Below are 14805 nucleotides of genomic sequence, written 5' to 3' on the forward strand. Positions count from 1 at the left end.
AATATCCATGCTTATCCACCACCCAGGGCAAGAAATCTGAACAAACATTAGGGGAATGCCCAAAACAAGACACCTTATTAAGTGTTTGGACACTAGGACAACATTAAAATATTACAGTTCTTACTTTAAGGAGAGAGCTATTTCACTCAAACCCCAGACCACCTACTTTATAATGCAAGGTGGCCATGATTTTCATTTTATTTATTAACCATAGCAAAGCACCAAATTTAATGGAACCTTTTCAAACCTTATTCCCCTGTGCTAGGAAGTGTTGCTCTGTCACAAGCAACAGATAATAAAAAATAAAGCATAATGGCCTTAACTGCTCACCATTTTTTTCTGTTGCTTATAATATAATCAGATGTTTAGTGATATAGGCAGTAAAAAGCCCTTCCCAAACCTAAACATTTTGCAACAGTCAAAGCAGAAGGAAAAGATGAGACAACCTGAGTAGGTTTAACTATGGCACTGGATTGCAAGTCACATGTAGTTTGTAATTAAGACTGATATAAATGCTGATAATTAATTGAAATGGCTTCAACAATAGTTTTAGGTAGAGAGGTACAAATGTTTGTTTTCCATATTACAATAAATTAGGTTTTTATCATACCACTTGTTTACAATGAAATGTAATAAACTTGGTGCAGGAGTTGTCAGACTACCTTGTTTTCCAGATTAACATGGCATCATGTAAAACATTTTGCTTATTATGACTTAAGTCTGCATTAGTTTGCACAGAATACAGCTACATATATAAGTAATCATTTCACTAAATACAACATCAATAACCTGATTAAGAATTAGTGCATAGCATAGCAGTATCGTTTCTGTTCAAGCACAGTTGTGAATCAAGATAGCTGCTCTTTTGTAATTTAAAAAGTGTACTAACTATTTTGAAATCTTTAGAATCTAGCCAATGCAGATATAGTTTGTTAGAACTTTACATTATATTTACTTACAGTTTTGTTTTTAGGAAAATAAGTTTTTTTTAACCACACTGCTGCAGATTTATGATCTTTCTGCTTTCCGATTGGACCATTGAGTTTCCTGTTGAGTAATAAGTTCGAAGGTTAAGATCCATTTCCTGCATACCATAATGGAGGTCTCTCCACAAAGATGAAGCCACACAGCAGATTCACAAGCTTCAGCCAAGCTCAGAAGTTGTCAAAAAGAAACTTTTAAGGTGAGTTAGTGGGAAAATTTTCACCCGATGTGAAGCTTTTAGTGTAAAACTCTCTTGGAAATGTTTCATATTCCACAAATGAGTCAATGGTCATTTCCAGTTGTAGAAAATCGAATTTACCATTTTACATGTGTAGTAAACAAATTAGAATGATCATTTTCTATTTAGAAGGGAAAAAAATGATGCGATACAGCATCTAAACATATAAACAGTCTGTATGTCAACATCGGGCCAAACTCCCACATATTCAGTTCAGACAGCAATGACTACAAGGCTCAACAGCATATACAGTGTTTTAATAGCTGAAACCTGAATTCTTCACCACCAAAATAAATATTTAAGTTGCAGCCTTTATAAAGAACCACCCCCAAGGACATTCTCCTCTCCTATATGATCACCCAAACTACATAGATTAGTCATGAAGAACTAACCAGAATGTAAGCTACCATATATTTGCTGTATAATTTTATATATGTACAAGCCAATGCATTTCTTTGTGCCGGTCCCAAGCCCGGATAAATGGGGAGGGTTATGTCAGGAAAGGCATCTGGTGTAAAACCTCTGCCAAATAACATATGTGGACAACAATACAGATTTCCATACTGGATCAGTCAAGGCCCGGGTTAAAAACGACTGCCACCAGTACTGTTAGCCAACAGGGTGCTGGCGGAAATATGGCTACTGTTGGCCAAAGGAGAAGAAGATGAGGAAGGCATGCCCAAAAGCAGAAAGAGAAGAGGAAGGTAAGGAGTGTAGTAATGAGGGTAGGAACTTTGAATGTTGGCAGTATGACTGGTATAGAGAGAGAGCTAGCTGATATGATGGAGAGAAGGAAGGTAGATATATTGTGTGTGCAAGAGACCAGATGGAAGGGGAGTAAGGCCAGGTGTATAGGAGGTGGGTTCAAATTGTTCTATCATGGTGTGAATGGGAGGAGAAATGACATAAGGGTTATCCTGAAGGCACATATGCCAAGAGTGTTTTGGAGGTGAAAAGAGTGTCAGATAGAGTAATGTTTATGAAGCTGGAAATTGATGGTGCAATGATGAATGTTGTTAGTGCATACACTCTGCAAGTTGGGTGTGCGATGGATGAGAAAGAAAAATTTTGGAGTGAGTTGGATGAAGTGGTGGTGAGTGTACCCAAGGGTGAGAGACTGGTGATTGGAGCAGATTTCAATGGGCATGTTGGTGAAGTGAACAGAGGGGATGAGGAAGTGATGGGCAGGTATGGTGTTAAGGAGAGGAATGTAGAAGGTCAGATGATTGTGGATTGTGTGAAAAAGATGGGCATGGCTGTGTGGAATACGTATTTTAAGAAGAGGGAGGAGCATAGGGTGATGTACAAGAGTGGAGGAAGATGCACACAGGTGGATTATATCCTATGCAGAAGGGCCAGTCAGAAGGAGATTGGAGACTGTAAAATGGTGACCAGGGAAAGTGTAGTTAGGTAGCATAGGATGTTGGTTTGTTGGATGAAGTTGGTGATTAAGAAGAGGAGGGAGAGTGTGAGGGCAGTGCCAAGGATCAAATGGTGGAAGTTGTAAAAGGGTGATTGTGAGGTGGAGTTCAGGGAAGAGTTAAAACAGGCACTGGGGGCAGTGAAGAGTTACCAAATAGCTAGGTAACTACAACAGAGATGGTAAGGGAGACAGCTAGAAAGGTGCTTGGTGTAGGTTCATGGGTAGGTACTAGGCTATCTGTCCAAAGGCATTTATAAGCCTAGCCGGAATGTGTTTGCTTTCGCCACCCCCTTAGATTAGTTCCCTGTGCCTCTGTCCAGCAGAGCCATTGAAGTGATCCCTGGGGTAAACTTTCTGTTTCCCATCCACTCATCAAGGTTTCTCTTGAAGTGGGTTAGCAAGGAGCTCTGCCTAATGTAGATTGGAATCTTGTTCCAGAGCATGGGAAGTCTCTGGGACAGGAATCTATCCCTCCAACACATCCTATTTATTGTTGTGGTGAGGTTTAGATCCCTGGAGCGTGTGGCTCGAGGGGATATGGTTTTCTTTAGGTGGAGCATGTCCATCAATTCTGGGTTGGACATGGCCTTCTATGCAGGCAGAGATCACCTCTGTGTAGGTGGTATGCAACTGAGTACAGCTGGAGTTTCTTCAGTCAAGCTGCATAGGGCATCTGCTTGAGGCCAGTGATCCTCTTGGTGAGGAACTTCTGTGGTCTTTCCTGTTGTTGCAGGTGTCTTGTAAGGTACATCCCAAATGGGGCATTGTACTCTATGATGGGTCTAATGAGTGATGCGTAGTGGGGCCCAATGACCTCTTTTGATCTGGATGCAAACTCTTTTGTGATTAGGTGGGCCACATAGAAGGATTTTCTAACCACTTTGGCAATGTGATTATCAAAGGAGCGGTTACTATCTACTTGGGTCCCCAGATCCCTTATTACGTCTTCCGTATTTAGGAGGCTACCACCTATGTGGTAGTTTGTGGGTACTTTGTTTTTTCCAAAGGGGATGAATATGCACTTTTTGGCATTTAGCTTGAGGCCATGGTTTTGACACCAGGTATCTGTCTCAGTGAGACCCTTTTGGAGGATGTCTGTGTCAGCCGGAGAGTCAATTATAGTCCCTAGTTTGCAGTCGTCTGCGAACTTGGCGAGCCATAGTCCTCCTGTGCTTGCCTGTACCTCTGAGAAGTATATGCCGAACAGGAGGGGTCCTAGGACTGAGCCATGGGGAATGCCACTTGTCACAGGTTTAGAGTCAGATCTAGCTCCTACAACTCTTACCATGTGAGTTCTGTCAGTGAGCCAGTTGGCAACCCATCTCGTGACGGGGTTTATGTTCAGGCTGGTGAGGTTGTCTATAATACCTGAGTGGGGAATAGTGTTGAAGGCCTTTGCAAGGTCTAGGTCGACTGTGTGGACCACCTTTCCCTCATCTATAGCCTTGGTAACTGTCTCAAAGAAGTCCACCAGGTTTATGAGGCATGATCTGCCCTTAACAAAGCTGAACTGGGTTGGGTCCAGTGTTTGGAGGTTTCCAATGTCTCTGTTAATGAGATCCATGATGATGCACTCCATAGCTTTGCAGACCAAGCTAGTCAGGCTTATAGGGCGATAGTTCCCGGGGTCCGTTGTGGCTTCACCTTTGTGGAGCGGAATAACCGTTGCTGTGCGCCACTCTGTGGGCACATAGTGTGTTTAGGTGAGGGGTTAGTTCATCTTTGAGCTCATGTAGGACGCAGCCTAGAACACTGTCCAGTCCCATTGATGCTGTGTTTTTGGCTTTGGAAAGGGCTGTTTTAACCTGAGTGTCAGTGATTTCAGGGGCACTACATTTTTCTGGTATAGTTATGGGCCCTTTTGGGGGTGAGAGGGGGGTGAAGTTTGCACTGAACCTGCCTGCCAGGATGTTGGCTATATCGGTCAGTTCAGTGTATTTTGTGCCATTCTGCACTAACTCTGAGCAGATCTGAGAATTGCCACTTAGATTCTTGACATAGCTAAAAAATGCCTTGTGGTTATCTTTGGAGTTCATGGCAATTTTTCTTTCAAAGCTAGCCTTGGATGATTTTATGAGGGAACGTAGTTTCTTGCTGATACTGATCAGGGATGTCTTCCCTTCTTGGGATTTTACTCTTTTCTGTACTAGTTTCCTCCTTCTATTGTATAGCTTGTTTATGGCATGGGTCCACCAGACTGGTTTCCTTTTCTTGGAGGAGTGAGTCTTGGTTTTGTTTGGGATAGCACGATCCATGCATTCTTGTAGGTGCCCGTAGAGTGCATTAGTAAAGGATTTTGCAGCTTGGACAGTGTTATCCTTTAGCATGGAGGCTTTGAAAGTTCCCACCTTGGTCTTAAGTAACGTGAAGTTTGCTTTTGAAAAGTTTTTCATGGTGGTTTCTTTGACCTAGGGTGGTGGCGGAATGTGGATATCTAGAGTGATTAGTTTATGGTCAGATCTAACCAGCAAGGGGTTGACCTCCGGTGTGGAACACCGTCTCCCATGTTGGTGATGACCAGGTCCAATATGTTGTCACCTCTGGTGGGGGTGTTAACCAGTTGATTCAGGGCATTTGAGTTTATAAATTCTAGGAAATGTTGGGCCAGGGAGTTCATACTTGAGTTGTTCTCCCAGTTAATGTTTGGATAATTTAAATCACCCAATATCCGGGTGTTTGGTAGGACCTTTATGTTTCCCGGTGTTTCCAGGAATGCGGAGTGGGGGTCCTGGGACATAGTGGGTGATCTGTAGCAAGCTATAATTTGAATAGTAGTTTTGCCCATTATTAGTTGCATGTGGATGATCTCTGAAGCATCATGCTGTGCCACTAACCTGGAGGTATGGTATCCTTGATGAATATGGATACTCCCCCGCCTTTTGTATTTCCGGGTTTTGTGGCCAAAATGTATGGTATGAGTTATAGCCTGGTAGTGCTGGGGTGTTCTCTTAAACCAGGTTTCTGTTACTGCACATATATCAATTTTCTCCATACTGAGGAGTGCCTCGAGTGCGTGCATTTTGAGGTTTAGACTTCTGGCATTGAGCAGCATTACCCTCAGTTTTTTGTTACTTGTGCTATTTATGGCAGTGGGTTTGTCTTTTGAGCCTTGCCTAAAAAAGGCACTATGGGGGTGGCAAGAGCCTTGGCCAGCATTCAAAAGCCTACGGGTGACAGGTGCAAGCCATCTCTAGCAAAGCAGCATGGCTTGTCGAGAATGTCATCCCAGGCTGACAGACACTGGATCCCCTTTGAATGACACCAGAAGCTTAGCCAATTGTTGAAATTGATCATTTTTTCTCTATACCATGGTGAGGGCAGGATGCTACTCAGGGTCAGGGTCATACCAGCTTGGGCTATGTGATCAGAGAGCTCCTCCATGTCTCTTTTCATGTAGTCCAGGGAGGTACAGCTCAGATTATTCACATCAACATGGATAATGACAGAATCATATTTGTACTTGTTCTGGAGTGACCCGAGTACTTGTGTTATGTGGCAGATCCTGGCACCCAACAGGCAATTAACAGTAACCTTCTCCTTGCTCAGCCTAGTGAGTGGGACGTCAGTGTGGCTGACTATAGAGTTACCTATTACTAGTGTGCTGGGTATGTTATTTTGCCTTAAGGGCTGTGATTATGTGGCACACTGGTTTTGTGAAGTATGTGTTTCATGGTTTGTGTTGGAGGGTGGAGGTTGCTTGGATGTCTGCGTTGGAGGTCTCTGTTGCTTTTGCAGATTTTTATTTAGAGCCTCCGAGTATGTTTTTGTGTATTTATGTCTGTTTTTTGCCAGTGCTGGTTTCATAGGTCTATGTGAGACTGGTGGTGTGATGCAAGTAATTCCCTTCTCCTCTTGACTGCCTGGTCCAGTCTTGGGTTAAGAGAGCTTAGCCTCCAGTTTGGCTGTATAATTGCATCTCTCGCATGTATTAGTGTTTGGTGGAAGGAGGAGAGGGTTGTCTGTGTACATGAGGCAATTGTAACATTGCCTCAAAATACTCAGATTCACCAGTTGGACTGGAGAGTACACCTGAAACTGCTCTTTGGACATGCCTGGATAGGTACAGTGAACTGTTTTACTGATTGGCTGGTAAGGTCGAATAGAGAGCCTTGTCCTTCTCTACAGTATAGGGGGGGTCTAGTGCTAAGGTTTATTAGTGCTTGCTATGAGTTTTGGGCAAGTGCAGGGATGAGAAGTGAATGATTTGAGTACTTAAGTTGAAAGTTTGTCTAGTTCCAAGGGAAAAATTGAAGAGTAGACTTTGTGGAGCCGGGAATAGTTATACCCTAGCTAACCAGCGCTGCCCGGTGTGCAAAGCCACGCAAATGCAGGTTTTATAGCAGGGAAATGAAAGAGATAAAAATTAGCCCAAAATGGCCAATAAGCTACTAATTACTGGGCTAAAACCATTCCTTCAGGGACAGATAGGCTGCTCAAAGTTCTCTCTCTCACAGTGAACAGAGAAACTTCCTTCTATCCAAGTAAGGTATGGGCAAACACAGAAACTTGTAACACAGCCCTGAATTCAGCACTAACTTGACATCTGGACAGAGGAAGGAGGACAGAGAGACTTGGTGGTGGAATAAGGAAGTACAGGAGAGTATACAGGGGAAGAGGCTGGCGAAGAAGAAGTGGGATTGTCAGAGAGATGAAGAAAGTAGACAGGAGTATAAGGAGATGAGGAGCATGGCAAAGAGAGAGGTGGCGAAGGCTAAGGATAAGGCATATGGAGCATTGTATGAAAGGTTGGACACTAAAGAGGGAGAAAAGAACCTCTGCCAACTGGCTAGACAGAGGGACCGAGCTGGGAAAGATGTGCAGCAGGTAAGGGTGATAAAAGATAGTGAGGGAAACGTACTCACAAGCAAGGAGAGTGTGTTGAGCAGATGCAAAGAGTACTTTGAGGGGCTGATGAATGAAGACAATGAGAGAGAGAGAAGGTTGGATGATGTGGGGATAGTGAATCAGGAAGTGAAACAGATTAGCAAGGTGGAAGTGCGGACAACTATGAAGAGGATGAAGAATGGAAAGGCTGTTGGTTCAGATGACATACCAGCGGAAGCATGGAATTGCTTAGGAGAAATGGCAGTGGAGTTTTTAACCAGATTGTTTAATGAAATTTTGGAAAGTCAGAGGATGACTGAGGAGTGGAGAAAAAGTGTTTTGGTACATATTTTTAAGAATAAGGGTGATGTGCAGAGCTGTAGTAACTACAGAGGGATAAAACTGATCAGTCACAGCTTGAAGTTACGGGAAAGAGTGGTGGAAGCTAGGTTAAGAAGGGAAGTGATGATTAGTGATCAGCAGTATGGTTTCATGCCAGGAAGGAGCACTACAGATGCGATGTTTGCTCTGAGAGTGTTGATGGAGAAATATAGAGAAGGTCAGAAGGAGTTGCATTGTGTCTTTGTGGACTTGGAGAAAGCATATGATAGGTTGCCTGGAGAAGAGTTGTGGTATTGTATGAGGAAGTCAGGAGTGGCAGAGAAGTATGTAAGAGTGGTGCAGGATATGTATGAGAGTAGTGTGACAGTGGTGAAGTCTGCAGTGGGAGTGACAGATGCGTTTAAGGTGGAGGTGGGATTACATCAAGGATCAGCTCTCAGCCCTTTCTTATTTGCAATGATGATGGACAGGTTGACAGATGAGATCAGACAGGAGGCCCCATGAACTATGATGCTTGCAGATGACATTGTGATCTGTAAAGAGAGTAGGGACCAGGTTGAGGAGACCCTGGAGAGGTGGAGATATGCTCTAGAAAGTTGAGGAATGAAAGTCAGCAGGACTAAGACAGAATATGTGTGTGTGTGAATGAGAGGGAGGATAGAGAAATGGTGAGGATGCAGGGAGTAGAGTTAGCGAAGGTGGATAAGTTTAAGTACTTGGGATCAACAGTTCAGAGTAATGGTCAGTGTTGAAGAGAGGTGAAGAAGAGAGTACAGGCAGGGTGGAATTGTTGGAGAAGAGTGTCAGGAGTGATTTGTGACAGACGGGTACCAGTAAGATTGAAAGGCAAGGTCTATAAGAGGGTAGTGAGACCGGCTATGTTATATGGATTGTAGACGGTGGCATTGGCAAAAAGGCAGGAGTCAGAGCTGGAAGTGGCAGAGTTAAAGATGTTAAGATTTGCACTGGCTGTGACAAGGATGGGCAGGATTAGGAATCAGTATATTAGGGGGTCAGCTCAGGTTGGACGGTTTGGAGACAAAGTCAGAGAGACGAGATTGCGTTGGTTTGGACAGGTGCTGAGGAGGGATGCTGGGTATATTGGGAAAAGGATGTTAAGGATGGAGCTGCCAGGTAAGAGGAAAAGAGGAAGGCCTAAGATAAGGTTTATGGATGTGGTGAGAGAGGACATGCAGGTGGTTCGTGTGACAAAGCAATATGCAGAGGACAGGAAGAAATGGAAACAGATGATCCGCTGTGGCAACCCCTTACGGGAACAGCCGAAAGAGAAGAAGAAGATATACACATATACATATGAGCACTTGTATATATATATATATATATATATATATATATATATATATATATATATATATATATATATATATATATATCACACACACACATGCTCACATATACCATCTCAAAAGTTGTCATTTCACCAAAACAATCTAGAAGGCTACTTACAGTTAATTTGAGTATATGGATTTACTCACTAGGATCAGTAAACCTAACAACAAAGATAGTATCCTAGATTGGATACTCATTAATAGCCATCCCCACATGTACAGGGCTGGCACCTGACCTGAAGACATAAGTGACCATTTTCTTACCTATATAATCAGGCATAAGACTGACATCCCCCACCAACCTACTTACAAAGCAATTAGAAACAACAAAATCTTTAACCCCGCTAATTTCCAAAATGAACTCAAAGCATGTTATTGGGCAGTCCTAAAACATCTACCATTTGAAGAAGCTGTATTATATTTCAACACCAAATTCCTGGCCATCCTTGATACCCATGCACCTGCACGCTCTATAAGAACTAAAGCAAAAACTGTTCCATGGCTTTCAAAAGAAACCAGACAAATGATCTTACTTAGAAACAAAGCTTGGACCACTTGGCGTACCACAAAATCCCCCTTAGATCAACTTAGATTTAGACAACTAAGGAACAACACAAAAATCTACCACCCTAGATAAAAAAAACTTTTACTGCCATGTACAACAGAAGCATCAAAACAATCTGCAAAAGCTTTGGGCAGGCATAAATAAACATATTCACCCAGGGCAATGCACAACTCTTACACCCTCGGCTACCATCCAAAAACCTTCAGAAGACATTGCCAATTCCTTTAATAGTTTCTTCACAGAAAATATCCAGTCACTAGCTAACCAACTATCTCCCAGTTGCCCAAGTCCTAACTCCGCCGAACCTAGTTCTCAACTCCCCTTTAACTTTCAACCAGTTTCCACATCACTTATCCGTGCCCTAATCAAGAAACTAAAACTACCACCCTTGCAGCAGGTGTCCACCCAGATGAGTATGTACAAAAAGCTGCGGATGCCATAGCATACCAGATCTCTATCCTGATCAATACAACTATATCAGAAGCCACTATCCTCTCCATCTGGAAAACATCCCATGTTATTCCACACCACAAAGGGGACAGTTCAGATTAGAGACTTTTAGCTATTTTATCACCCCTGGCTAAAATTATGGAAAAATGCATCCATAAACAACTCTTGAGCCATCTCATTCAGCACAATCTCCTGGCTAACTCACAGCATGCTTTCAGACCATTTCACAGTACAACCACAGCCCTACTCTTCTTCTCCAATGTTATTAATCAAAACCAAAACAACAATAAGCTTTTTCTGCCCTCTTTCTTGATCTGTCCAAAGCCTTTGACATGGTCAGCCAACAACTACTCATACAGATACTTAAAACTAATCCCCTAGATGTCCATGCTATCCAGTGGTTCAAATCTTATCTGAGTGGTAGACAACAGGCTGTACTATGGTGGGACAAACTATCTTACCTTCTACCTATCACCCTTGGGTTCCATCAGGGCTCTATATTAGGACCCGTATTGTTTTCTATATTTATTAATGACCTGTACACAGTTATCCCAACAGCCACCTGCATTCAATATGCAGATGACTCCTCTTTGATTTGCTCTGCCACCTCCCCTTTAAGTCTGCAGATTCTATCCCAAAATGTTTTTAATACTGTTGAAAATTGTCTCTGTAATCAATGTCTCCTATTAAATCCTAACAAAACGAAGCTACTGCTTTTCTCCCCACTCATAAAGCCTCTGCTCCAACCTTCACTATAAAATCTAACAATGGCACTGTCATTGTTCCAGATCCCTGTACCAAACTCTTAGGTGTAGCAGTTGATAATAACCTCAAATTTGATATACATATTAATCAAACTATTAAAAAAGTCAATAAAAAACTTGTCTCACTATACAAGATCAAACCTTTCCTCAATCCACTAGCTAGAACGGTAATTGCCCGTACACATCTACTTTCCACCCTCCTTTATGCATCCCCTCTCTTCACAAATTTGAGTAAGTGTGACCTTAATAAACTCTCTAGCTGCTTTAATCATATTGCTAAATTTGCCACTGGAGCAGCATACAGAACATACCACTGTCTGAAACTAAAGAATCTAGGGTGGCTAGAATTGTCTCTCCAACTTGCACAATCAGCTAATAGAAGCACATAAAATTCTCTACCAACCTGAAAACACACTCGTACTTACAAAAATTATCACCCCTTACAGCAACCAAAAGACACTTCGCTCATCAAACAAATTACTAGTCCAAAAGCAACAACTCATCTGGAGACTCTCTATATGCCAACTCTGTTGGCAAAATATGGAACTCACTTCCTACTGAGCTTACTTCAGAACCCATTCTAACCCAATTCAAAAAAAATCTAAAACAGTACTTTAAAAGGCAATGGCTGTGTCCTTGCTCTAATCCTGACTAACTTAAGCAATATAAACATGTGCTAAAGAGGTCTTTTGTCCACCCCTACATTGCTTCCTAATTGTTATTCTAGAACAAATCAGATTTATATATGACAGAATGAATAACTTTTATCCTATGTATTGTATTTGTAACAGTGCTTTAACTTGTTTAATGTAACACTTTTTCTGTATGTATGTATGGAGCTTTTCTCCCTGGGCCTCTGCTGAAAATCGACAGGTATCCAGTCAATCTATCCCGGTCAACAAATGTAAAACAAAACAAACAAATAAATAAATAATAGTTTATTACTAAGATTTTGATGACTTATGTATTAAGTTATTAGAGTTTTCTAAGTCATGAAGAAACAAAAATGCATTACCCTTTTCATTTTTTTTTTTGTAGTTCCTAAAAGAAATATAGACAGTGTTTTGTTAAATTTGTTTAAATTAGGATATATCTGTTTATTTATCTCTGGATTTTTTCTTGTTGTCTTTCACAGGCTGATCATTTTTTGATGCTTGCCTTTTTTAGTGTGGAAGCAGTATCCATTTGTTCTTCTGCAGATATAAAGTTTTTTGTTGTACAAAAGTGTTAGCTTCTTCAAGAGTCTCAAAAGTCTTTTTCCCTTCTGGTAAGCAGAGTCTTATTTTGGCAGGAAATATCAGTTGTGCTTTAATACCAGCTGTTTTTAGTGATTTTATGACAGGAATACATGACATTCTTTTGGAGATGACAACCGAAGAGTAGTCATCACCAAATCTAAGTATGTGATTTCCTATTTCTAGAGGAGAGAGAGCCCAGACAGATTTTAGGATGAGATCTTTATCCTGACTTGATATGAATTTCACAGTGATGGATCTTACATGGGTGACTTTGCTATAAGAAATGGCTGTGGATAGAGATCAGTGGGCTCTTTCGATGATGAAAGGAAGAGCTTCCGGTAGATTCAAGGTTTTAGAGAGCCATGTAGTTAAAAATGTCACTATGTTGTCTCCCTCCATTCCTTCTGGTATTCCATAAATTCTGGTATTATTTCTTCTTGATCGATTTTCTAAGTCATCGATTTTATTGATAAGACTATTATTTTATTGCAGAAGGAATTCAATATTTTTTTCTCTCTCGATTAATCTGCAGTCTGTTTCAGACACTGATTCCTCCAATGCTGTTATTTGACTTTTCTGCTTTTTTTAAGACAACGGTTAATATTTCAATCTGTTTTGCAGTATCTTCTTAGATTTTGTCAACTTTAAGGTCTAGTTTGCCTATTTTCATTATCAGATCTTGAATATTTATTAGTATTGAATCTAGTTCTTTTTTCATAGAGTTTGCCTGTTGGGTGGATTTGGCAAGACTCATCCATCTTCAGTGTTTAATTCTGTCTCCTCCTTCTTCTTTGAAATCTGACAGGAAAATATAAAGATTATCAGCTGAAAAATACACCAATAGATAGCGTAATACTTCTGGATTGTAGACTGATATCTTTCAAGTTGTTATTGGTGAATTTTACGTATAATTCCTGTCAGAAGATTTCTGATATTGCAGAGCAGAAAACTTGTGCCGCTTTCAGAGTGCCATCCAAGCCACGCCCCATCAAAATTGTTTCTTAGTAGTCTATCATAGAGAAGGTGAACTGAGGGAAGGAGATTATATGAATAGATTAGTGATGAGGAAAGCCAGGTTGTGATTGTATTTACAAGCAGACAAAAATCAGGGATAAAATGATGCAATTAATATAAAACATTTTTAAAAGAATGAAAAAAAAATGTAAAGGGATGTAGACAGCCATTTCATTTTTTGGCTTTTTTTGATACCATATGATTTATCATGTGATGATAGGGTACTATTTAAAGTCTTGTGTTCCAAGTTTGTTTCTTTTCTGCAGAAGTCGATGGTGCAGATTCTATAATACCTACATGGGCTGCTAAAACAGTGTGTGCTTCGCGGTATGACGCACACATACACAATAGCACACCATTTTGTATTCAATAAGCAGCTCTACATGCCATGTAGAGCCGCACAAACATGGTAAACATTGTGGCATGCTAATTACAGCATAAGCAACTGACTGTATGCTATTCAACCAATCCAAGCTGGAGGAGCTATTCAACAAGTTATTAAGCAACTTTGTAGACTCAGTGCTGTTTTTATCATGTGAATCCCAAAACCTATTAGAATACAGCCATGAAAACTAGGCTACATGGAAAGAATGTTAGGGGCTGCTGTTCCTCTTATTCATTTGTATGTGCAGCAGACCCATGTCTATGCTGCTGCTGCTTCTGCGAATACACCATGCCCAAGAAGGAGAAGGGTTTTTAGACCCAATTTAACTTTTCATAATCTGCATGAGGTGGAAATTAGAGAGAGATACAGGTTGGATAGAGACACACTGCAGGAACTCTGCAACTTCTGTTATCCTCAATTGAAAGGAAGGTCAAACCAAAGGGAACGAATACTTGTGGAGACCAAGGTATGCTTTGCATTTAGAAGTTTAGCTACAGGAACCATGCAGAGACCAAGAGGGGACATGGTGGTGATGTCACAGGCATCAGCATCCAGGATCCTCCATCAGTTCCTGAATGCTATGTTGCAGCATGCCAGTGAGTAAATATATTTTCTCAGTACAGCTGAGGACAGAACCACAACTATGCAGGAGTTCTACCCTGTAGCACACTACCCTGAAGTCCTGGGTGCCATAGACTGTACACATGTAGAAATCAAAGCACCACCTGAGGAACAGGGAACAGTGTACATAAACAGAAAAGGCTACCATTCTATTAACTGTCAGGTCATATGTAATGTTAAGGGAATCATCCTGAATGTGTGTGCTGGCAACCCAAGCAGTTACTATGACTCACATATCTGGCACAACTCTCAACTGTATGAGATGTTTACTAGGGGAGATATCCCCCAGTGTTACTTACTGGGGATGTAGATTATGCACTGGAACCGTGGCTGATGACTCCCATCAGAAATGCACATACACCAACTGAAAAATGCTATAATGAGGCACATAGTCAAACAAGAACTATCATAAAGCATGTGTTTGGGCTGCTGAAGTCACATTTCTGGTGCCTAGATACATCTTGGGGGAGCCCTGCAGTACAATTGCATGCATGTGCTGAAATATTCACCGTCTTTGCCATGTTCCACAACATTATCCTGAGAGGGGCCACACATCTCACCACAACTGGCAAGGTCACCACAGCTACACACAGGTGATGAGTCAGAGA

The sequence above is a fragment of the Protopterus annectens genome, chromosome 2.part0, assembly GCF_019279795.1.
Source record: "Protopterus annectens isolate FY-2018-M chromosome 2.part0, PAN1.0, whole genome shotgun sequence".
Classification (NCBI taxonomy): Eukaryota; Metazoa; Chordata; order Ceratodontiformes; family Protopteridae; genus Protopterus; species Protopterus annectens.